Source organism: Apteryx mantelli, chromosome 12 (genome assembly GCF_036417845.1).
Source record: "Apteryx mantelli isolate bAptMan1 chromosome 12, bAptMan1.hap1, whole genome shotgun sequence".
NCBI lineage: Eukaryota > Metazoa > Chordata > Aves > Apterygiformes > Apterygidae > Apteryx > Apteryx mantelli.
In genome coordinates this window covers 23,246,017-23,270,070 of record NC_089989.1, presented here as the reverse complement: position 1 = coordinate 23,270,070, position 24,054 = coordinate 23,246,017, and the positions used below count along the sequence as shown (strand labels likewise).

At 42.4% G+C, this 24,054-nt stretch overlaps 1 protein-coding gene across 10 annotated transcripts in view; it reads left to right on the top strand.

Moving 5' to 3' along the window:
* Positions 1 to 24,054, top strand: part of FOXP1 (forkhead box P1) — a 385,930-nt gene that overhangs the window by 45,274 nt on the left and 316,602 nt on the right. For all 10 annotated transcript variants that reach the window (XM_067303481.1, XM_067303486.1, XM_067303484.1 and 7 more), the window contains exon 2: positions 940 to 1,067. The gene's annotated coding sequence lies outside the window, so the exon portion shown is untranslated. The remainder of the gene's footprint in view (positions 1 to 939; positions 1,068 to 24,054) is intronic.

The following is a 24,054-nucleotide window of genomic DNA, read 5'->3' as shown; positions in this document are numbered from 1 at the left end:
GTTTTGTTTTCTCCTCTCGAGATCATTGCTCCCGGTTCTTTGTTGTGTAGCAGCCCAGAACCCAGAGGCTCTCTTGGGCATTGGTGCATCCATTCAGCCTGTGAGTGTCCTTCTCCAATTCAGGAAGGCATTGAAGCTGCTGTTTAAGTCCCATGGGAGTTAGTGAGTGCAAGTTGTATACCGCGGCTCCAGGAACATCTCTGCTCGTATTTAGGAATATGAATATTTACCCAGTATGGATACTTCGTCAGTGAAGAAAATACACATCTCTCTTAAAATACCCTTATTAGTAAAATGGGTGTTTAATTTGTACAGCAAACAGCATCCTCTGAGCTGAGTTTAAACTCGATCTGTATTACTAATACCTGGGGAAAAAACCCTACCAGTTAGTATTTCTTAACTGATGTTTGCAAATTTTGCCTTTTCACCCTAAACATCAAATAGTTCTTATGTATTTTCCTTATCTCAGAGGAGAGATTATTGCTATCAAGACAGTCTACATTTTGTTAAGGTTTTATCAAGATAAAATGAGTGAAGAGAGTAAATATTTCAGAAATTCAAATATCTTGTTGTATTTTCATAATGCAAAGTAGGTTAAAGTGTCTGAATTTTCTGAAATAATGCAATGTTTTCTAGTAGAATATGGATTTTCATGTTGACGCGTTTTGGTATTTAGAACAAAAATAAACTTACCTATGGGAAGAGCAAATTGCAAATTTGATATAACAGCACCTTTAAAAATCTTTCTTTATGTTGTAATTTTCAGTTTTATTTAAAGCAAAATAAAATCTTCTGTATGATAATGTTTGATATGTAGCAATATTCTTATAAAGCTCCCCACACCTCATTTATAACTACCTTTTATTTTCAAAGCAAAATGGTAGGCTTTGATATGATTCCAACTAAGTGAAATTTTTTAAACATGTTTTTGTCTTTCAGTCTCCTGAGAACGTTTTTTCTGAGCGATTCCAGCTTCCAGACACATTTGCCATGATAAGGGTTTCGATCCTTTCCCGTGCTTGCTCTGAGCCATGAGTGGATATGTGTGATGCCTGCAAGTAAAACTGGTGAGTTGTCAAATCCAAGTTTGTAGTAACTCTCACTCTCTCTTTTTTTGAAATCTCTCTTTCCCTCACCCCCTTTTTCCCCTCTTTAATCAGGTGTGTTTTTTCTGACTTATTTTTTTGTACATGCTTAAAAGCAAGTCACCATTATTCTTCACCAAAAAAATGACCTCCATTGTTACCAGATGTCAACAATATCAAATATATCAATATAGGAAAAAAACCCACTCCCTTCCTTTTCTTCTTCTCCCGGCCCCCTCAAATCTTGGATGAAAACGGGAGCGATGAGGTTTTTGGTGGTGAAACTGGAGCTCAGTGATGCAGGCAATGCTCCCACCCAGAGCTGAAGCCTTGCACGCAGGCAGGGTCTGATCATGCTTATGTGGGCAATTTGTGTAACGATTAAACATGAGTATGAAGGGGCCTCTTCTCCACCATTGCCAACAAATAACGAGCTCCGCCGTTTGCTGCGCCGTGATAAAATGGTGTCACCGGTACACAGGAGGGCTGTCCCTTCGCGTCCTCATGCCTGTTCAACGTGGTCGCGCTGGGAAGGCTGGTGTTGTTGGAGGAACAATGGGAGAAACCCTTCCGTATCTGTGTTTTTTGTTTGGTTGTTTTCTTTACAGGAAAATTAGAAGATTTGTGTCAGAAGTCTTTAGAAACTAGGAAATATGGGTAACTAAATTGCATGGGAAATGGGAGAACAAATTATTTTTTAAAAATAAATTCAGGTTTCTGTTACATATTTAATATTCCTCTGTGTATTAGAAAGTGCATTTAAATTCAAAGATTATAAAAACAGAGAAATTCACACATCAGTGAATTGTGATTTTTTTTTTTAAGTTTCCTTTTTTTCCCCCTTTTTTTCCAGAGGTAGCATAATTACCATGTCATTTAGCAAAGATTATAATAGCTGTTCAATTTTTACCGACTGGTGTAGTAAACAGTTGAATAAACCCATATGGCAGCTCAAAGTGTGCATGCAAGAGAGAGATCCTTACCATTTCCTTCGTGTCTGAATTACCAACCTTGCTTGTATGACTGAGATCCCCAAACAGGGAGCAATTCCAGACTCCTCCAGCGATGCAAACATTTCTCATGACTCTATAGCATATGAATCAATTGACTTTAATCATGGTGGTCAGGTAATTAATTCCTTCTTTTTTCCCCATGATGTAAGCATAGAAAACATAGGGTTATGTGCAAGACCCATGCCTCTATTAAAGCAATCTGTGCATTTACTTACTACCTCTTTAATAACTGTAGATAATGTCTGGTGTCCGAATCTTACTGTTGAAGTGTCTGCTGAAGATCTAGTCCTCACTGAGCGTGACATAGGCTAAGTGCAACAACCTGGTACTCTGAGAACCCATCGGCACTGCCCATAGTGGGGCTTTGTGCCTGGTCTTGGTGGCAGCACGTGGAAGACCTGGCGTGTTTTGAGGCCACCTTTTGATGTAACAGGTTGAGTTATGAAGGTATGGGAGATGTGGCTGACTGACATCCCGTGTAAAGACAAACAGGTCCAACAGTCTGCCCTCTGGATGGCTTCAGTATTGGAAAAGTAAAACAACGAAAAGAAGGATTGTTAACTCCCTCCAGATGCCGGCTTGAACAGAGGAAAAGATTCATGTTGTTCCTCATAAAGCTCACTTATTTCTAGTAATCTTAAAATTTTCATGTCACGTAATAGCTTTAAAATATCTTCTGAATACATTAGACTCTCTAGGTGCTTAAAAAAATTTGCAAAATAATAATATGAAATGGACAAGCACAGAGCTATCTAGCTGGAAAGGAGCAGTTGGCCAAAACTGGTGCTTACAGTCATCTTAACCCTGGTGTATTATCAGCCCTCCGCCAGAATTTATCAAAAGATGGTAAGTTGCCTGGTGATGTACTGACTGCAGAGGGGCCGTGTTGAGCTAATTCAGTTTTTGTTCTCCTTTTCCTTGAGAGTTCAGCTTAAAGGAGTGATCCTTTCTCCAGCTGCCATAAGAGCCACTTCTCAATCTTCTCTCTCGTTCCCCACTTGAGTGTCCGTGATGATGTCAGGAATTCATTCGCAGCTGTACGGGTTTGAGAAGTTTCCAGCTTACTGAGCAACCAAATGTGGTTTCTGCTGATTGTGTTGACTGAATAAGTAGGGCCTTTAGAAGAGGCGAGAGTTTTATTTAAAGCAGAGCATCTAGTTGTATACCGTTTTATGGCTGACAAAGGTCATCTAGGGTAAGCAGCCAGAACAGTGAATTGCCTCATTGCAACAACCAAGAAAATGAGAAAGAAAGATACGGTAAAAGGTTTTAACAGATTGCTCATTGTTACAAATTTTTAAAGTCGAGGAGTCGGTGCTGTGTACATTTTTAAATTGGAGATAACCATGCTTGTACAATAAATTGCGTTAAAGAACAGAACAAATCAAAATAATGGTGTGGCACGAGAAATCTGGCCTTGCGGTGAGTTCCCAGCGCGTTGCCCTGCCAGTGCAGTTCAGCACGGTGTGCGCCAAGCTAACGTACGGGCTGGAAACCTGCTGTTTTTCTATGTAGCTGCTGTGTGTTCGTACAGCGCTGGAAGCGTTTCCACCAGGTTTTTCACTTCCCTTTTGTGGGATGCGAGTCAGAAATTTGGGAGCACAACCCGTTGTCCTGCAGCAGACTTGCATCGCAGGTGGGATCGCGGCAGCCTGCCAATAGCACTGTGGTCCTCGGAGCATCTCCCTTGCTCCTGTCAAACGTCAGTGACTTGGTTTTTCATAAACTTTTCTGCCCGTGGAACTTTCTACGTGGTCGGGGGGAGGAGAGAAGAAGTAATTTTAACAATTTAATATACTACATAATATGTTTTATAAGCTGGTGTGAATGCTCCTAAGTATTTTGGTCTTTTTTCATAACACAATGAACCTAATATTGGTAAAAATACAGATCTTAGCTGCCACCATAAAGAGAGGCTAGATTTAATAAACAGTTATGAATGTTGGCAGCTGCCTATCAGATTGTATAACATCGGCTAGAGCACATGAAGACAGTGTCAACTTGCATTTTATCTCAGAAGTATTTTCAAAGCGTTTATTTTGCTTTCTCTTGAGTCCTTAACCTAATTCAAGTTATATAATTGGCTGAATATTTTTCCACACAGCTAATTGGCTGGTCGCCAGCGTGGAAACCATTGTCTGACTTGATGATGATCAGAAATTAACATGACATTTGCGTGGTGGTAATGGAATACATTAGTAATGCAATTCATGAGTGTAAGAAAGAGCCCATCATCTCCCACCTAGGAGCAGCAGGAGGGGCCGGGAGGATGATGAAATGCTCCCAGCAGGCACCTCACAGCAGTGGCTGGCCAATCTCGATGTCAAATTTGGTTTTAAATTCTTCAGACAAAGCTGTAATGCTTACCAATTAATTACTGCAAATGTCAATTAAAAATCTACCAAATAATACCGTAAGATTAAATTTCAATTAAAAAAATTACATTTAACAAGGAAGATACAACATTATTTTAATGAATTCTGCTGAAGGTGACAGTTTATCTAGATATATTTATACCGTGTAGGTGGATCTAAATTCATTCGATAATGTTAACCATGTTACTCCATATACATATTAGTTTTGAAAATTATTTCCACTTTGGCTATGTCCTGGAGGAGACGGAGCATCAAGGGGCAATTCTCATTGTCAGTAGAAAGGGGAATTTCATGCCTTTTAAGTATAAAAATCTTTCCACACCTAAGATGAAGGCTTTATTATAGACTTTTATACTGGCTGAATTAGTGGTATTTTTCATTGCTTGATATTTATGAAACTGTGTATGGAATTGTTGTTATGGTAGTAGAATTAGCCCTAACTTTGCTATGAATATAACAATTTACTTGGGACATTTTTTCAAGTAATGTGTTTCATCATACAAAAAATTTCAATTATTCATATAAATCACTTAACAGGAAAAAATTTTCTTGTGTGATGGTGGTGACCTGTAAGTACTGAACAAAACTTTTATCTGCAAGTCTCTACCCTGTCTTGGTAGAATTATTAAGCACTTGTTAAATCCAGTCATCCATACAACGGATGTTTAAAGATACGTTTTGAGCTAGGAGTGGCACAGCTAAAATGTCAAGTAATGCGATGAAGTTTGGAGTTGGTGTGGATCTCACATGGATGTACAACAAACTCATATAAAGCAATGGTGCTTCAGACCCAGAGTGTCGATGCAACGCTGATTTTTGTAGCTGAGGTTTTGTGTTATGGGTAACTATGTTTTTACTGAACAGGCCAGTTCTTATCCTTTTGGAGGATGCTGCTGGAGATAGAAAGGCAAGTGCTCCGGGAACTCAGGCTGGTGGATAGGGAAGAGCTGACACGCGTGGGGCAGATGGTCGGCACCAGCAGGCAGGCAGTGCTGCTCTACGCAAGGGTCTCCTCATAGTATTAAAGCTCTTGGGAGCCAAGGGCTCTAAATAGATTCTAAAGAACTACTTTCCCAGCTTCATCTAATTTATTTCCATGAGCTTTTATTATGTTTTCACACCATCATGTCTAAAATAGGTAAGAAAGAAGACATAACTGAGGAAACAGATTTTTTGTGTCAAAGCAGCACCCAGAAAACTTGCTCTCAGGGAAGCAGGAGGCTACTTTTCTTTGGCATTGTTGTGTCTGGAGCCATGAATTTCGGCAGGTTTTAACTTCAAATTAAAAAACACACCCAGAAAAGCCAAACAACTACTCGCTGCAGGTTAAAGTTTAGCGGGCAGGCGGTGCTGGCACCTTGGGCGCTGTTTGGGCTTTGCCAGTTGGTGGCTGAATGCACCTAACATGGTCTCGAGTCTCACTGCTGCTGTTCAGATACTTTTGGGCATTGGTAACAGCCTTAGAGGATCATTCCTGCTGCGTGCTATTATCTGATAAAGCTATAACCAGCAGGAGAGGGGAGACAGCATTTTTCCGTAGGGGGCCGCAGGAAATGGAAACTGGGGAAGTGTCGAGTAGTTGAAACATTTTCTTGCCGCCTTCCCAGACACTAAGGTGGCAGAGAGACAGGCAGAGCAAGGCAGACTCGCTTCTTCAACAGCAGCCAGAAAGCTTTAAATAAGGAGGCAGGGAGGAGAGAGAGAGCGAGAGCGCTCGTCGTCTTTCCACCAGCAGATAATGGAGCAAGAAGGTCTTGGGTTTCAGGCACCTACTGGTGAGGCAATTAGCTGGAGCTGCTGCTCTTAAGCATCCATCTTTCCAGGGGCTTTCACCTCTATGCAGGGGTGGTCATTTGTTAATTTGAGCCCTGGGGATGAAGCTCTTGGTCCAGTTGTGAGTACTGCAGGAACTGGAGCACTTTCCGTATTGCTGGAGCTGCTGAATCGAGGTATGCTGCATGGAGCTTGTGCCCGTACTGAACACTCACGGCAATGTCCAGTCTCCTAATCAATTCCCAGAGGTGGAGATTTCTGTCTTCCAAAGAGGAATGCTTTTCTCTTTCTATGAGAGCTGGCCAAACATCTTCAAGACAGATTATCTTTGACTTTGAAGGAAGTATTTCCAATCTCTTGTGTTTTTGTTTTTTTTTTTTTTGTTCTCTATTGGAGAAATCAAAGTTTAGAGGCCTCCAAGAGCCATAGTAATACCTTTTGGGCAGTGGAGAGATGAATTGCTATTTTCAGACCTACAAATTCAGAAGGCTTTCTTAGTGTAAAGTTATGTCAGCTATATTATATTGAAGGAAGACTGAGCTGACGGGGAAGGTATTTTAACAGGCTGCCCTCTTATTGTCAGTTTATTCCAAGTTTTCACCCAATGATTTACATCCCCTCTGAAGTAAAAATACCCAGGTTGCAGTAGTGTGTATACCTTTGCTTTTGTTGTTGTGGGGCAATCTGAGGAGATTTAAAAACCGTTCTCACTCTGACATTTGCATGAGCCGCTAGGTCTGGTTAGAGGAGACAGAAGCTGTGCAAGGTGAAAAGGCAACATGGTTTTTATTAACTCTTAGTCATGCCATGGTTTATAATATTTAGACAAAAGCAAACATCTCCAGGGAGGGCTTATGAAACGAGAAACTAGAGAAAGCGCTCAGAGCTGATTGCAGATCCCATCCTCTTAAGGAAGTCGTAGGAGACCGAGATGCCGACCACGGGGAGCGTGGACAGGACTGCGAGCGCCCATGCTTAGCAAGATGTCCCCAGGAGTTCCTTCCGCAGGAGGATGCGGACATAGGGCACTCGTGTAGGACAAATGCATTATCTTGTTGTCCTGATAATGCTCCTTGGGGAAATAGCTGGAGATACTTCTTTGTCTTCATTAGTACTCCTTTCCAGCAGAGCCTTAAGAAGTCATTCTCCCTTTCAAAATATACAAGGAAACTGAATACGGAGCTGTTTGTCATGAAAATCCTATGTATATACAGGGGCTGTAAAACCCCAGATGCTGAGCATACTGGGAGGCTGCTCTGTCATCGGCCAGTTGAAGGGAGAGCTGGATGTAAAACCCGGTGGTACCTCCCTTTTGGCAGGGGCTTGGTGGTTGTGTCTTCAAGCAACTTTAAGAGTCCACCAAGCCCAACCTTTATGGCTTTTGCTCTCACAAGCCGGGTAATAGGTAAATCTGAGCAAGGATATATGTATGAAAGGGAAGACCTTTGCTCTAGGAAAGTACCCATCATTGCTTCTAACAGGATTGTAGCGTGTGAAGCGTTTTGGGTCCTTTTGTTGCGAACGAGGTGCCATGGGACCGGGTCTGCTCCTGAAGCCTCACAGGCTTTCAATGTCCCATTGACTGCGGGGCAGCGGCATGTGACCTTTTCAGTGTGAGAGACAGCGTTTGGGGGTTCGTGCTTGTTTGCAGTGAAGCTGTGCTGGAACCCATAAAGTGGCTGCCACCACTGCTTTGAGAAAAAGTGACTGCAAATGAAAAAGAGGGAGAGAAATTTATGAATTAAAAAAACAGAACCAAGCCTGTTATTTTACTCTTTAAAAAAAAAAAAGGAAAAAAAAGCACACTTTCCAGTCTGTTTCTACCTGGAATTAATCTTTGGGTACTAATATGCTGCTTTCATATTCGTTTAAAATATTTGTTGACAATTTTAGGATCAGATCCTGAGGACTTTGCTCCACGTGTTTCAGCAAGGCAAAACTTTCAGCAGGGACTTTCCTGAAATAAGTGAAGACTAATGCTACCCAATTTATTTTTTATTTTTTATTATTTTTTATTATTATTATTATTATTATTATTTTGGAATAGAATAAAATGATGCCCTGCTGAATGGTTAAGCCGCCGCAGGCAATGTGGTTGGTGACCGCTGATTCACTGGAAACAGCCCTCCGCGGTGTCTCGCCTGAGGTGTCTTCAGTCGTCGCACCCACACGGCGCGGTGTGTCTTCCTCCTTAATCGCCCACTTTGCCAAGACTTCCACAAATACTCGGGCACTCCTCAGTGAGCTAAAGACGGTGTCATTTTTAGAGATTTGGCCTGAACCTGGAATTTCTGTGTTTTTGTGGGTTTAAGTCAAACCTTAACATTACTTCAGTGTAATGTTTTTGTGGTTAAATGTTCTTAGAGTTTTTTACAGTGTTTCTTTTAAATTCTGTCACTGAAGTGTACGAGAGTTGACAAGTGTAAATATGTAGTTAGACAATTTCAAAAGTGTATTATTTACTGATCGACCATAATGGCTCCTTTGGAGCCATTATACTCAATCATATCATGTCATTCTGTGGCACTTATTATGGTGGTAATATGGATATGCATATTATTTTTTTTAAGCAACAGAAGCATTATTGTGCATGCTTAAAAGCTGTTTTTTAATTGTCAATAATGCTATGAATGTTTTTAATATCAAGATTTTAACCATCTATGGCCAACAGCCTAGAAATCTTGGTAAGAAAAACCTGTGTTTATAGGAAAATGAAAAAAGCCATGTCTGGTATTTACAGCAACGTGACTGCCTGTCTCCTTAATATGACTCTTTTTTTGCCTTTATTAGATCCAAGGGAAACCTAGAACCCTAACCTGAGAGCTTGGCAGGTAAAAGCTTTCCATTTTATCTCTGCAGTTTTCATCTGCTCCTGTAAGCTCTTTCCCTGACTTCCTAATTGTGTTTGTGGCATTAGCAAATGGCTGGTCTGAAAATACTGTGCAGTGTAAGTCATGTTAATTCACTGGAGGTTTTTTAAGGTGTCACAGAGGATGTCTTTTTGTAGAGCTGGAGTAGAGAAAGAGGGAGAGAAAGCAGAGTGAGAACATCAACCATATAAAATGAAATTAAAAAAAAAAAAGGCAGAGAGCTTGGAGTGCTAAGTATGCTTCAGTCTTTTGGTAGAGCTGGTTTCAGCAGAGAAAGAGATAAGACGTAGTTAGCAGGGACTTGCTAGCTAAAATGTCTATGAAGCTTTCAGTGCAGGAGGAGGTATGAGTTGTAATGATGAGAGGTGAGGAGCTAAGGTGTGATTCTGTGGCATGGGTACAGCAGATCAATTGTGGAGCGATAATTGGGGAGAGGAGGAGGAATCAGAAGTGTTGCTTAATTTAGCAGAGAGGGTGTGACTGGCTGCTGGCTGTTGCTACTCAGAGGTAGGTAAAGAATAAAGGAATCTGCGTTTGGTGAAGCTCTCGCCACCGAGGATGCAACCAAGGTGAAATCCAAATTGCGGTTATAGCAGAGAGATGCGGAAGAGAAAAAAACCATTGGCAAAGAGCACCCTACCATTCAGTAGGGCCATGGTAGACTTACAGCAGCTTCAGGGCTGAGCCGGGGTCCTACTCCTCCGTGGTGGACAACAGTGAGAGACGTTCTCACTGGAAGTGGAGTTTGTGCAGGAGAAAGCAAAAAGGTCATTGCTACTTGTGTTTTTATTTCAGCTGCAGAGTGTTAAAGCAGGTGACTCTGCTTTGCCTCTTCTGCTCAGACTTCAGGACAAGTTCTGTTTTGTTCCTCTGTTATCAGCCAGAGGAGTTATTTACACTGGTCTGAATTAATTTGGGTTAATTATTGAATTGCTGTTTTTTTTCCCCCTTATTCTGAGGAATCTTCCCTCAAAAATGCACTTTAAGTATGGGAAAATAAACCATGAGATGCTAGAATGAGACAATTTTGAATAGCTCAGGAGTGGAAGGACATGTATTTTTGCAGATCTTGAGCTGATAACAGATTTCCTTGCAAGTTTTTAAATCAGTAGAAGTATCAGGGATTTTTAGCCAGTTCTGCATTAATTCTAACTTGTCTCTCTTTCTGAAATTGTATTAAAACCGTTAGTCCTCAGCATAAAAGTAAGTAAATAACATCTTACTGTTTCTTTCCTTGACCTAGATAAACAACTTCATATTCAGGCTCAGGATTGGATCTTAGATTTGTGGAAAGACTAGGGAAAGTTAAGCTTAATTTCTTAATTTCTTTGGAGATTGCTTCCTATTTAGGAAAGTTGCTCGTTGAAGTCTCATCGGCTCAAACATGAAATATCTGGGGTACTTCTATTGGGATCATTTGTTTAGTATTCCTGATAAATGGTAAAATTGCTCATTTGTATAAGAGGATGGAATTTATTAAGCTGCAGTGCATTTGTACACACACACGCACTAACACACAACACTTGTTGATGATTCAGAGAAGGAGTAGAGTAATTCAGTTCTTGGACTGCCTCACGTGTGATTGGCTTCCTTTCTGGGGGACTTATTTTAGGGAAAAATCAATGTCAACTGAAAAACATTCCATTCTGAAAAGACAAAAATTCCCCTACTTGTGAAAATGTGTCTTGGCAGCTGATTTAACTTATGATACAAGATTTAACACTTTTCACTAAACATGAATATTTACCATGGCAACAGCTACGTTACATGCCACATGTTGGAGACTTGCACATTGTTGCAGAAACTTGTAACTAGTCTCATTTTGATAACTCCTTGTTTCCATTGGCAGGATGGATCTACTTCTGCAGCTATTTCATGCGTAGACCTCCCATCAGTATCGGTGGGAGTTCTGCCTGCCAGGCAGCTGCAATATTGGATTGTGTGGCTCCAGAAATTCATAGCTAATTGCTCTGCTGAGCTTTCTGTCTGAAGAGCTTTCTGAAAGTCTCATTTTTTTCTTTCAGCATCTTTTTTGGTAGCTGGCATCAGGTGGGCTAGTCCTTCTTCACGTGAGCTGCTGCGCTCGAGCTCGTGGGAGCTCTTTGGGCCTCTCCGGTCGCTCGCTGTGCAGATGGTGCCCTGTCCTGAGAAGATCCCTTCCGGTCACCCCCCCAGCAAAGAGACATATCAAACTGATTTTGTTCTCGCAGAGTAATAGGTCTGTGGTTTCCTCGGGCCCGTCTGCCCTTTGCCATGCCCCCATGCTACCTTCCCAACTCCTTGTCACCTTTCATTTGTGGTGTAGTCGTTTTTCAGGCGACGCTAATTGCGTTGTGCTCATCGGGGACTTAATAAAGGCGTGACGACTAGGACAGTGCCCTGAGAGATGAAGTCCCCCCGCTGCCAAGCGCCGGGTTTCATGCGCTGGAGGAAGTGGGCTCGGGCCGTACCTGCGCACCTGGGCCGTGCGATGGCTCTTCTGGGGAGCTGAAACGTGGTGGCCTTGAGCTTCTGGGAGGCCCCAAATCAGCAAGAGCAAAGTAAAAGATGCTTTCAAACAATTCATGCTGAAATTAAGCATTTTTTCCCAAGACAGGAGTAGTTAAGAATTTGATAAAACACTAAAACCTAGCCGCAGAGAACTAGGTGTGAAATAAGAAAAGGCTTATAACTTCATTAGGCAATCACAGTCATCTACAGGTACTTTAAATAGGAAGGGTTTTATTTTAATTATTTTTACAGGGTAGGAGGAATATAAATTCTCTTGCTTTAGGACAGAGCTAGCAAAGGGTTAGGCAGCAATCCCTTTTCTCCAGAGAGAAAAATTGTCTGTTAAGTGCTTTTTTTCTACTTTTCTCTGAAAACTGGCCTGGGCCATTGCCATAAGGAAAGGATGTTGGCCTAGATGGGGTCTGACCTTCCCTCTTCTGGGTGCTGATGAGAGCTCTGCCCTTTTTCTTCCATTTTGAATACTCGAATAGAATTAAAATGAAAACAGCTATTAAAAGCAGGAGTTGAACACGCAACCAGGAGCTTAACCTGTGTCAGGTATCGAGCCCCCTGGGATCTTGGTAATAATCCCTGCCCGTTGGAAGCAGTCCCGGCGCGGGGTGGTGCCGTGGTGGGAGCCCTTGCATGCGGCGGCTTTCTGGGGCAATACACACGTGGCTGCAGAACTTAAAAAAATTTGCTTCTCTTTTTAGCACAGTGTCTTTTAAAGGTGTTATATTTGTTTCCATTTTGTGTTAAATTAAAATTAAATGGTTCAACTGTGTAGATTTAATCCTGTACGAATATATTTAATTTTGAATCCTTTTAGCCTATGTATATGTGACTAAGATAAAAGCAAGAGTAGGGGGCTCTGCGTTTTGTTTTACTTGAATCAAATAGCCTATTGGGGTTTCAATTATAAGTGAATGTTACACTTGTTTGTTACGAAGGTGACTACAGTGTCAAGGTTATGTGGATGTTGTAGTATTATAAATGCAAAGATAATGTAGAAAAGAAAAATAGTTGTGTTGGCTAAAATCATCCTATTCCTGTAGCATAAAGTTGCACACTGTCCTACATTTCAAATCTCGTTCTATTAAATTACCTGTTTAATAATTTGAATCCAGTGTTATTTTTATATTATATTGCAAATGTGTGACTGTGAGGTTATTTTTAAGATATATTTATTAAGGGAATGAATACAATAAGACAAGTCATTGCAGCCCACATACAGTTCCTTGACTTCTCATTTTATGATGTTTCAATTGCATATGATTACTGAATATAAGTTTTAACTTTTATGGGGGTTCATTAGAGATGCAGCTGTGTAGAGAGAAATTCAATAGAAATTTGATATATTTTTTTTAAGCTCTAGAAGTGTAGTGAGATGGAGCAACTTGATGGAACATAATTCCAGGCTTCCTTGTCTGAGCTCGGACACACAGTTCTTGAGTTTTCAAGGGCTTAGCTGTACTGGAATGGAAATTTGCCTATCGCTAATGATGAGGAGAGGCATGTCACTAGCGAGAGGCCTGTGTGCTTGGTGTGAGGGAAACTGGAGCATCTCAAGTCAAGGGCATTTGCCTCTTTTCTCAGTAGGACACGGAGAAGAGGTGGTATCCTCAGTTGGGGCAAAGGACTAGGATGAAATGCTTTTTGCTCCTCTGCAAGTCAGAGTTCTGGTGGAGAAATAAGGTTTCAGTGAATCTGCAGCATTCTCTTCTAATAGGGAATCTAAGGAAAATGAACTCCCTAAAAGAACAGTGCTAAAACCGATCTTAGTGAGCAAGCACTGAGAAAACAATTTTGGGGGCACATTTAAAGGAATAGATGTGATAAATGAATAAATCTACCCTGCAGTTAAAATAAATGCTGTGATGCTTTGTGTGAATACTAAACAGGAGCACAGCACATCAAGTATGGTTTAGTTGCATTATTTATTAGGATAATGTGTTTGTTTTTAATGTATTAAATTGTAAACATCTGTAACTGAATGATCATGCCTCTTAGGAGGAGGAACCCTCATATTCAACGCCAATTGTGACATTAGCTGCTCATGTAAAGCCTGTTCCACCTTACAGACTATTTATTTCCAAATACCAACTTCTCATAAGGTTGCAAACCAAGATCCAGAGTAAAGACATGCTTCTCAGGGCAGAGGAAGGGGAAAGCACTTTTCTCCTCAAATTTTAAAGGCTGATTCCCAGTCTTTGATGTGCTAGTGCATACTCTGCAGCCCTTACTGCTATTCCCACCTGGCTCCGAGCCTTTCCCCGCTTCGTTCTTGAAACTATAGTGCAGATAGGAGGGTTGCTTGAGTGTGCTGCATCCGGGGTAGGCATCTCGGTTCCACCTCTGTGGATGGAGGCTTTCCAATAGCTAGGAACATGCAATAGGTGGGATGTGGATATCATGGTAACAGCATGTTTTTCTCTTTGTTTTCCTTATTTGTGGGGAGGGGGAAGATCTAAAGGTCTCTCCTGGGGTGTGATCTGGCCGGGATCCTCAGCCCAGAGCCTGGCACCAAGGTGACAGTGTGGTCCCTTGGTGGCTGCTGTCACCTCCATGCGGACTTTGGGCGAGTGACTTTTGGTGGTGACTTATTTGGTTAGTAACAAGCCTTGTGGGATGGAAGAGCTGGATTTGCCGTGCCTCAGGGAGGGAACTGCCAGTTTATCAGGCGCTTTGTACCCTTCTTGCGGGGAGGAGAGGAGGGATGGGCGGTGGCACTGCAGTCGAATGAAGCTAGAGTGAATTGCTTTCCCTCTGCGGGAATACAGTGGCCTGCCCTTATCGTATCACCCCAGAGAAATGGTTTTCCTCGGCTGTGCCGCCTCCCACAACAAGAGAAAACAGACCAAAAGCAATGAAGCACACAATTACATAATGAAAAACAATAAAATGCGTCTTCTAATATGTACTACTAGTGACTTTATAATAAAAACTAAATGTAATTACATTTTCAGGTATTCTGCTGTGTGATAAACTCCAGGAAGAAGTGAAGAAAAACTTAGAAAGAAAAGACTTTTTGTTTAATATAAAGCCCAGACTTTGAAATGACACATAGCAGGGAATAAATGTCCATCATCTATCAAATGAGGTTTGAATGGTTTAGGTCACACTAGACAAACACTTCTCACCCTAAAACCTTCTTTTCATCTTCATTCATCAACAACACCTTAAGCTCATGCCCGTCTTTTCTTTCCAGTCTCTCTCAAAAATAATAATCTCCTTGATGCCTACAAATCACTTCTGGCTGGCATTCGTTAGGCGAGTTATGAGCTATGGCTTCTGCTGCTCTGATAAGCTGTGCACTTCGTGGCTTTCTCATCCTCCATCCCCGGAGGAGCGGTGTCGGGTTGGAAAGGTTTGGGCTGCAGAAGTGGTTGTGTCGGCAAGATGAGCACCGGGGCGAGAGGGAGGTAAGATGAGAATTGAGGCAGATGTGCCTGCGAGCGAAGGGGATGCGAATATGGGTTGTGTGAGTTTGAAGGGAGAAAAGATCTGAAGTTTGCAAAGAAGCTGAGGAAAGAATAAGCATTGCTGAAATGGGTGTTGTAGAAATGGGAGGCGATTAGCAGAAAGAAGTGAGGGAGGTAAGGATTGACTTTCAGAAGATACAACTAGTGTAGCAATCAAGACTCATGTGGTGCAGATGCGTTTCTTGATCGGTCGTACGCAGTTTGTCTAGCCGTAGAAGCTCTGGTTTTGCACGGTGGTCTGGGCTCCCTGGGACTGCGGAGCTGCACGAGGGCTGCAGCCCCAGCTCAGTCGGCGAGCCAGGACTGGGTACAGCATCTGGAGCATGTTAATGTATACGTAAATCCGAGCTGTCAGATTTGCAGCTTTAAAACAAAAAGGTAAATGTCCATGGCCAGGCTTGATAGCAGGTTTGTTCTCTTCTGCAGATGCCCCATGGGTATTGCTCCTCAACATGGGAAGGGCTGCCCTGGTGGGTGCTCAGTCCTGTCTTTCATTTGTTTTCTCAGTCTGCAGATGAAGCTACACCACTATGTCTTGTAGTATCTTCCTAGTTACTTCTGTCAGGTCCTTCACTTCCCTTCGAGCAATCCATTCAATCCCCCTTTCCTGTTAGGAAGCTACTTCTCTAATCCTTGTCCCATAACTCTTAATTTTTATTTATATCCTTTTCTAATTTATGATACTCCTCTTGGATTAACTCTCCTAAGATATGGTTTTTCCCTTGCATTGCTTGTTTGTTGCTTTCTTGTTGGTTCTTTTTTTCTTTTAAAGATACTTTTCTGGCTACAACCCCAGCTGCCTGAAAGTGGTTAGTTCAGCAGTGCAGTCCCCTGGTTTTGAAAGGCCACAGACTGTTTTACCTCATTTTCTGCCTCCCTCCTCCTTGTTCTGTAGTTCTAGGAAATAAGGCGACAGACATGGCTTCTTCACGACCACCAATTAATGTTGATCTGTGTGACCCAAAATTACGAGTTAATTAAAATTACGAGTTTGCAGTGGTGTAGGCTCACCGTAGCTTGCTCCCCAACTGGGGGAATTCCCAACTGAGCAAGTAGGTACGGGCAAACCTAATTAACTGATGAAGGAGGATTCACCCATTTGTATGAACTGGTCACACATCATGGAGTATCATGAGGTAAGCCAATTTCCTACCCCAATACTTTCCTCTTTTCCACTTCTTTCCTTCACAGTTTAAAAGCCATAAATCACTTATCTGAAATGTATTTAAAAAGAGGAATATTTTCCTATGCATTCCTATTTAATGCTTTGTAGCAAGTACAGTTAGGATCACTCATGTGCTAAAGCAAGAAAAATATTCTCCTTTGATACTGTATCTTCATTTTAGGCAGTTTCTATTTTACTCAGTTCTTAAATGATAATTCTAAGTTCTTAGATGCTGCTTATTCTGCCACAAAAGGAAAATGCAAAACAGGATATTTTAATATTATTAATAATGAATGTTTACATAATTAGTTGAATTACTTTGTTCAGCTTGACATTTTGTCATTGTGGACCTGTCTTCCTCTCTTTTTTAAAGCGTGTTAGCAGTGATGGGAACTGCAGGGGTGGTGTTGAGAGCCTGTTCTTGTAGAGCATCTCCCAGTAAGGACGAGGAGTCCTCCCCATCCATTCCTCGCAGTCTCTGAGAGCTTCTTCTGCCTTTCTCAGGCTTGCCCATATGTGTCCTTACCCAGTATGCTTAGGAACATTTATTTGAACCTCATTAAAATACATGACTTCAAGAAATTTTATCTCTGGTAGACTCTAAAAAATATATTTTGCCTGTAAAATGAAGAACTTGCCTTTAAATGTGTCCCTTAAGGTTTGTATGAGATCAGGTCATTCACCAGTTGGGAAATTCTTCTTAACTGTGTCATAAGGGCGAGTTATTCTTCCAAGCTGTAATTGCTGTTGTGTGACATATTTAGTGTATAGGCTTGGGGTATACATAGCTAGGAAAAACGTTGTTCTACAAAGATGTTTTTGGCCAAAAAAGAAGGTGAGGAGGTTCTTGTGATATTGGAAAAAGCAGAGAGGGTTTTGTTGTTGTTTAAAAGAAAAAAAAAATAGGATAATTGTGCTAAACAGCAGGGTGCTGCTGAGTGACGGAGCAGCTGAAGGAATGGCTCATTTTCCTGTTATGTCACTGCTTTGGCTTTCTCATTCTTGTTCCTCTGTTTCTTCAGAAAGGCCCTGCAGCCTGCAGATAACAGAAATTAAATTAGTATTGATATAACATTAGACACTCCTATTAATATTGACAGTCTGTCAATACTGTTGTGCTACTTTTGTAATACGGGATGTTAACGGATAATACTTTAAATAAAAACACACTAATCTAATAATCACCGAACATGTAGCAGGGGTCTCAACTCTGCACACTCCTCCTCCTCCTCCGAGCTCCCCTCATCCTCTTATTTCGGTTGCGATTGCCAGCCTGCCTGCTGCTCCCCGTGCGCCAGATGCCCTTGCCTGCTGCGTCCCTGCTCCAGGCTCGCTCCCTTCGGTGCGTGGCAGAGGATTGCGTCTTGCAGCCTGCTGCCCTTCGCCATTCCCACCTCCTGCGTGACGATCTCCCTCCCATGAGCATCGGCGGAGGCAGTAATAAATACGAGTGCAATCAGTGTTCTCCAAATCAGAGAGTGCAAGGTTTCCTCTCCCCCTTTTTTCCCTCTTAGCTTCAATTCCCTCAGTTGCCGCAATGGCAATCTCCACCGTGGCGGTGCTGGTGGTGTGGGCAGATGCTCTGCCAGCAGGGTCGGTGCGCAAATGGTGGGATTTTACTGCTGGGGTTTTGACTGGGTGATGTTGCCCTCTTGTTGCCTAAGTGCATCCATGCACCATTGATGGAGTCCTAATAAATGCCACTTGTCCTCTCCTCAGCAGGCTTTTAATTCAAAGGTGCTGCTTTGGGAAGGTGGGTGATGAACAAAGTGTATCCATGAGGAGCAGATAATGGTCAGGGTCATGGAGGAGCATGGGCAGGAGAATCAGTGTCCATGGACAGCGCCACGGGCTGGGTACGCGAGTGCTGTGCTTGCGGAGGCTGTGCCGGTTTCCTGAGGGGAAAGAGGAAAAATGTCTTAAAAATAGTGGTTTGGGAAGGTGGGTGCAGGAAGCACTTGGAGTTGTAAAAGCAAGCAAGCAAACACAGAATCCCTAACTGACCATGTTCTTTGAACATGCATAAGAGTATATGGGATCGAAGTTGTGTCCTTAATCTGTAGCGCTTGTTTTGTTACTTAGCGCATGTTAGCAGCTCTGCGTTTCATATGAGTTTTTTATTTTTTTAAGTCTATTGTGAAAATCGCCGTGTTCATCAGAGCTAAAGTTATTTGTTAAATGGTGTAAAGAATGTGCATTAAACAATAATGATTACTTTAGTAAACACAGATGTTTTTGTATTATGCAGTGGGTTTTCTGCGTGAATTTGTACATGTCTGTGAAGCAGAATTTGCCATCCACCTTGAGAAATGGGAAACACAATACATGTTAATTGCTTCTCTCCTGGCCCCCCGCTCCACCTGCTGTGCTGCTGCAATCTGTTGATGTAGTGCTGCAATCTGCAGCGCGCGCGCGGACGGACCCGGCAGCGGAGCAGGTTTGCGCTTGCAGATGTGTGCCCCTTGTATGAGGGAGCAGGCAACAGTTTTAACTTCTGCCTCCTTGTTTTCTAACTGTGAGGGTATTTTTAAAAGGGGGAGGGAAAAACCTTTATCTTGCTGAAAAGCATCTAGTGATGATCAGTTATTCACCGCATTATTAATGCTTATTTGGACGTTGCTTGGACTGCTGGATTAAACAGCTTCCCCGTTATGTATTGAATGAAATGAAATACATGTCACAACAGCAATGCTGTGATGATGACAACCGTCCTTGGCTGTGCATCTCATTAGAAAGGTATACATTTTTCTTTGTTGTGCATCTGTGAATGACAGAAGTTGACAAACATCTTTTAAGAACTTGCTGTTTGGAGAAAGTTTCATTTGTGGCACAGAAACCACGAAGAAACTGCAGAATATTGCTATGAAGGTAAATAACTATTTCTGTACACATGAGATTTATAAATCAGCCTCCTCTGCTGTAGCTTTTATTTTTTACTTTATTATTGCATATACGTTGAAGGAGATTCCCATCTGGATCACTTATTCTTATAAAGAAATCCCAGAGGGTTCAAAGTTCAGTTTGTACTGAAACTTGCACTTAAAACAGGATTAAAATCCTTGTATTTCACAGTTTTAAAGACTGAATTGATTCTCCAATGTACCACACTAACTCCCAGAGGACGGCTGAATTTTTCCATAATGTTGTTTTTTGGGACAAAGAGTTATTAACTTTGACAGAGGAAAGCTACTCAGGAGGAAGTGTACCAGATAGGGGCTCAGGTTGCTGTCAGCTGAACAATGATTTTTGTACTTCAAAACGCCCATTTTGAAGGTGCACGATATGTTTGCGTAATTCATGCCCATCAGACTGCATTTCTGCAGGCTGCTGCTGTTGGCCCGGTTTAGTGTTTGCCTAACTTCAGAAGAGGAGCACTCTCTCCGCTTGCCGCAGCCGTATGGCTGTGCTTAGGTATCTTGGCTAGACCGTTTGCAGGTGACTTACGGGGCAACAAAAAGCTCAGGATTTTCTGGAGAATTTTCCAAAGCTAAGGATGTTCGCCATTCTGGCTCTGATGGCTTTTCATAGTGAATCAGAGAAGAGCGCGTTGCGTATTCAGTGGCATGTGCGTGACTGCTGATTTCGTAGGTGTTGTACGGATGCCAAGTAAGCGCGGTCTTGACCCACAGAAACTTGAGAACACGATTGAGAAACCCATAAGAAGAGGCAAGCATGGGCTTGCAGCAGGGAGGAGAGGAAGGAGGTGGTAAGTCCCCTTTTCCCACCTTCCCGGCTCCTCCGGCGCTCGCTGTGGCACAGCTGGTCCAGCCCAGCTCTGCATCTGCGCCCGGGCGCCCTTCAGCATCCTGAAACCGAGAGCAAAATCTCTGCAGAAAATCATCATTTGGGGAAAAGCGGATACTAAAGGAGTTCTCAACTTACGCTCACCCCTGTGTCTGAAATTGTTTTTACTTTTGCTACAAGTAACACCTAAGATTGGCACTTAACCTCGCAGGCACTGTTAAATCTGTATTTTTGATTGCGGCAGCTGGGGTGGAGTTTCCTTTGGGAATTGAAGGAGTAGGAAGTGTTGTTTGTAGCTTTTTGTTGGTTTTTTTGCTGACTGGTGCTAATGTGTAGGTGGGGATGTGCTGCTGTTTTTGTAATACTTTTATTGTTTATGGAATTGTTAGTTAATTGATGGTAACAATGCCTGGAGCCTGGGAGAGGTATTCTTTTATGTTTGCTCAAAGCAGAACAAGTAAATAATTTTGTAACTTTAAAAGAGATTCCAGATTATTCTCCATAGTTTATTTACCTTGCAGCTCTGGTAGCCCTTGCATCCAGTAATTTCATACCTTATTATCAAGTTTCCCCAAATTTATTTATTTCTAACAAAACAACAGATGAGGAAAAACTGTTTTCAAAATTCAGAAAAATGCAACTGTAGAACCCCCCCCACCCCCAAATTGGCCTGGGAGCTCAAAACAGGTGTTACACCTGAACTTGCTTCCAGCTAATTCTTATTAAAGAAGTGAGGTCTCAAGTTGATAGTGTTCTTTTTTCAATTGCAAAAACTTCAGTGCAAAATCTGAAAACCAGTAGGGTATCTGATGGATGAAAATGCGTCTTTGAACTCCTATTAATTGCTTCACGGTTTACTCGGAATAAAACCTACTTGGTAACTTTGTCTTCCACATTTATCCAATGAAATAAAATTCAAACCAGCCCACGAGCTAGAGAATGTTTTTTATTTATATGTGGTGTAGTTCCATCTGGTCCACGTTAAGGACCCCAAAAATATATATGATTAGCTTTATAGTTCACTGCTAAAGGTAGCAAAGCTGACTTTTAACATTTTTCAAATTTGCAGCTAGCATCTCAAAACATTTGCTGGCATTTCCTGACTGTGATTACCAAGCAAAGATTTTCTTGGTTGTCTCCTCACTTTTTAAACTATGTTGCACAGTTTTCCTGCTTAAAATAACACCGAATCCTCTGCTGTTCCCTTTATAACTGTTGGGCAAAGCATCTGTTGAGACTGGCCGGTCTCGGACCCCCAAGGCCCGTGTTAGGGAACTTCAGATAACACACGGCATTAAAGTAGTAACGTTTATGGCTGTCACCAGCACTGAACTTGTGCTCAGTAAAATGGAATACCACGCGTTAGAGATAATAGCGGAGGTGAGCGATGTTACTTTACAACAGTTAAGGAGAAGGTTTAAAGTACTGGACAGAAATCAGCTCAGAAATGCCCCCTGCGTGCCCGGAGGGGGTGGACGACGCAGCTCAATGAACTCATCCAGTTCAGGTTTCAGCCGTTGACAAAGTCCTGTATTTCTAGTGAATGGACGATTGAGACCTCAGAGGGAAGAAAAAAGCCTTTTACTACTAGCTTTAGGCCAGAGCGTCTCCTTTTTCAGCTCTTTTTCAACGAGTGAACGTTAGCACCTGGAGTTGTTCCGCACCAGAAGACACCCCAGCGGTTTGGCGACGGTCTGAGGCAGCCCCAGCACCCTCGCAGCCCCCCAGAAAGGTCCGGAGCCCCCGTCCGGTGCAACGTGAAGGGTTTTGCTGCCCGTATTTACTCTCGTATCATACTTTCCGTTCGGAACATAAAGCTCAAATGGGGAACAGCTGCCGGCTTGGCTGCCAGCTTGTCCCGCATGGCACCATGACGCAAGGCTTTGTGTATATACGTTTATGAAATACAATTTTAATAACACTTCTAGCAGTTGCAAGTTTTTCTTACGGTGTTCGGTTCTCCTTTGCCTGCTCTTGCGCCAAATCCACGTTGCTGGCTGACACTAAAATCCTGGAAAAATGCCATGTTTTCTTCTACACAGGCGCGTGTTATTATCTTAATATTGTACCTCTTTGCTCTACCTTAATACCGTTGATGGTTTCGATGCAAAACGTAAGCCCAAGGTGTGGACTCCGCTCTCCATCCCCTCGCATCGCTAGAGAACGCCCCCACAAACGCCTGGCTTGTGCAACAGCCTGCAAGGGTGTTTTCCATGTGCAGTTTTCCCTGTGCCTAGTAGTTATTCAGGGAATTTTCTTCAAAGTGCAGTATTTAGACCTTAAGAAGGCTGCCTCTTAACCTCAAGTATGTCCAGAAGTGTGTAGCAAGAAGTGCCAGGGATTTTCAGGAGTTGAACTGAAGGTGTTGTTTGAAGTTAACCATATTTTATTTTCTCAAACCCTTTCTTGGGACTTAATTTATATAGCGCTGTGATGGGCATGTATAAACATCGCGATCAGGTTACAGTACGAGTGAAATAGGTAGACTCATTTTCTTTTTCTTTTTTCACAATAAAAATCGAAGAAATTCAGTCGCTTACCTTATAAAATGCACATTTCTGTTACGGATTAGCCGTATTTTAGAGAGGCTGTTACTTATACAGTAGTACATTAGCAAAGTGTCCTCTGATTTTTATGTAGCGAGTGTTTACGTGCAGGTCCGGAGAGGCCTGACCCTTCCCCCTGCCACCGTCCCGCTGTTAAGGTGGAGTATTTGGGTCAAAAAAGCCGTTAGCAGGAGGCCGTGCCGGTTGCGCGCTAGGGGCAGGCGCCCGTCGCCTCGCGGAGGGTCGGGAGCTCGGGAGCCCCAAACGTGCCGGAATCGTAGCGCGGGTTTTCCCGCGCCGCAGCCTCGCGGCGGTGGGTGAACCGAAAGCACGCGGCGTAGCGAGGCTTTATAACTCTTTGGCACCGTTTCATTAGGATTTCCGCGTGTCGAGCGGCACGAAGCGCGCACCGGCCGCGAAGCAAAGCCGCGCCGGCGTCCGTCGGGGCGATGCTGCCGCCCCGGCGAAGGCGGGCTGCCCAGCCCTGCCGGCGAAGCCGAGCGGGAGCTTTCTGCGCTGCTTAAAATGATAATTTCGGATAAAAGGCTGTGTAATAACCTGAGAAACGCGCGAGGAGATCTTGCGTTAATACTGTATAAACCTTCTTTAACTTCAGGAAGCTTAAAATCAAATTTGGCAGAGCTTACGAGGGCAGCGAACGTGCAACCACTCGACTCCGGGAGCCGCCGGAATAGCCTGACAAACTTGCAGCTTTTTCTGCCTTCCGTAATATTCCCCGATATTAAATATGTCTGCTCAGGTAGCTAGAGTATGTTTACTTAAATAGACGTGAAATAAGGGGGCCTGTTACTCTGCTATGTTAATGGACCATTAGTACATGAGTATTTTGATTCTTTTAGAACACTGAGTTCTTGAAAGTATCTGCTTCCTTGTGAATACGTGCAAAAATATGTAATATGAGTTTACCTGTTTTTTTAGATATTTCAGTCTCATGCTCTTTGCAAAGATTTTTTTTTTTCTATCTCTTTGGGAAAAATGAATGAGAGTACCACTGAGAAATTTATGTTCCCCTCTCCAGTTTGTTAAAAAAGAGGTAGTAAGGTAGGTCAGTTGTGGAGCTGGAAGGATCCTCTGACTCATCCTCTGTTTAAAGAAATTCAGATGTATCGTGACCTCAAGAAAGCGAATTTTTAGAGCAGTTGAAGTTAGAAATCTGGGATAAATTCGGATATTTGAAAGTCATGGTAACAACCATTTGTAAGAGTGTATCATGTTCTATAGTAAGATTGCATAAGGGCACAGAATGAAGCATCTGATTTTTCTTTTTTTTTTTCCCCCTTCCCTTTTGGCATTCTGTTTGTGACAATTACATGACTCTCTATTAACTGTGTGTGGAAGAAAGCAGTGTTATGAAATGAGGAGAGATTTCCTTCATCTGTTACTCTGTAGGTAATTTTTGTGCTTTTTCCAGTATTTAAGTACCTCTTAACTGCTTGCTGTCCATCTGTATACCATTCATAGTACTGTAAACTAGTATATGTAGCATGACC